At 47.9% G+C, this 1,844-nt stretch overlaps 1 pseudogene; it reads left to right on the top strand.

Annotated features, from left to right (window-relative positions):
- The first annotated feature begins 1,346 nt into the window (after positions 1-1,346).
- On the top strand, positions 1,347-1,833 carry LOC101655875 (annotated as a pseudogene).
- The last annotated feature ends 11 nt before the right edge of the window (positions 1,834-1,844 follow it).

A 1,844-nucleotide genomic window follows, 5' to 3' on the forward strand; every position in this document is an offset into this window, starting at 1 on the left:
GCACTCCCCCCATCATTCACTATAGTAAGATTTTTTGTTCTGATGATGTCTTACACCTGATCCCTTCAACACCTCATGGTTGCATAGGCTGGTGTGCTTCTTGCTTTTCAATATTCTAAAGAGGTCTTGTACAGCAGATTTACCCAATGCAATGTGTTGGTCTTGTTACCTCTTGACTGCTGCTTCCAAGAGCACTGATTGTGAATCCAAGCATGGAAAATTCTTGACAACCTCGGTCTTTTCTCTCTTTACCATGATGTTACCTGTTGGTCCAGTTGTGAGGATTTGGGTCTTTCTTACATTGAGGTGTAATATACACTGAAGGCTGCCATCCTTGATCTTCATCAGCAAGTGCTTCAAGTCCTCCTCACTTTCCGCATGCAAGGTGGTGTCATCTACATTTCACAGCTTGTTACTCAGCCTTCCTCCAGTCCTGATGCCGCGTTCTTCTTCGTGCCCTCCAGCCTCTCTAATGATTTGCTCGGCATACAGACCCAACAAGTGACAGTGAGACGCTACAACCCTGTCACGCACCTTTCCTGACTTTAACCCATGCAGGTTTCCCTTGTTCTGGTCACACAACTTCCTCTTGATCCAGGTACAAGTTCTGCAGAAGTACAATGAGATGTTTTGTGTGGCAGTTACATAATCTACTGTCAACTTGAGGAAGGGGTGGAGTCTAGCCTGTCAATCAGGTCGCAACTTGATGGCCTCATTTGGAGGCGCCAAGGAGATAAATAGCTCACTGGTTAAAGCTCTCTCTGCTACACATTCCTGTTGACAAGCCACATGGAGCTATGCTGATGGAGCCAGAACCCTGGAGCTGGAGGAGCCACGTGTAGACCTATGCCAGCACTGAGATGCTTCCACCACCACTGGATCCACAAGACTTTGCACACACCAGCCTGTGATCTTCCTGCATTCAGTGTCACTGCATGTATTGCATAAGTCTGAAGAGGAATTTATAGATTCGTATCGGACATATGGGCTAATATCAGATTTATGGACTCAATCTGGACTGGGCTGGATATTTTTTGTAACATAAAATTTCTCTTTGATATAAGGTTCTCTATTACACACTCTCTGGATTTGTCTCTCTAGTCTACCTGGACTCACCCATTTTGGAATTCCCATTCTTCTCAAAACTATCCGTAGTCCGTTATGATCCACATAGTCAAATGCCCTGTCATAGTCATTAAAACAGAAATAAGCATCTTCCTAGTATTCTCGCCTTTCCGCCAAGATCCATCTGACAGCAGCAGTGGTACGCCTTGTTCTGCCATACATACACCTAAGAAATGAGTAAAGCGCTTTTTTCCGGTTGTAGCGCTGCGCGGTGAGGAGCTCTTAAGCCACCAGCCATGCCGTCCAAGGGTCCTCTGCAGTCCGTGCAGGTCTTCGGACACAAGAAAACCGCCACAGCCGTGGCGCACTACAAACGGGGCAACGGCCTCATCCAGGTGAATGGGCGGCCCCTGGAGATGATGGAGCCGCGTACGTTGCAGTACAAGCTTCTGGGACCCGTTCTGCTTCTGGGGAAAGAGCGGTTTGCTGGTGTGGACATCTGAGTCCGGGTGAAGGGTGGTAGCCACGTGGCCCAGATTTATGCAATCCTCCAGTCCATCTCCAAAGCCTTGGTTGCGTATTACCAGAAATATGTGGACGAAGCTTCTAAGAAGGAAATCAAAGACATTCTCATCCGGTATGACCGAACCCTGCTTGTAGCTGACCCGGCGCTGCGAGTCTAAGAAATTCGGTGGCCCAGGTGCCCGTGCTCACTACCAGAAATCCTACCGACAAGTCCACCTCCAGGAAGGGGCTCTACCTTTATAATAAACGAAGTT

The sequence above is a fragment of the Echinops telfairi genome, unplaced genomic scaffold, assembly GCF_000313985.2.
Source record: "Echinops telfairi isolate 266 unplaced genomic scaffold, ASM31398v2 ScPeMD7_5;HRSCAF=22, whole genome shotgun sequence".
Taxonomy (NCBI): Eukaryota; Metazoa; Chordata; class Mammalia; order Afrosoricida; family Tenrecidae; genus Echinops; species Echinops telfairi.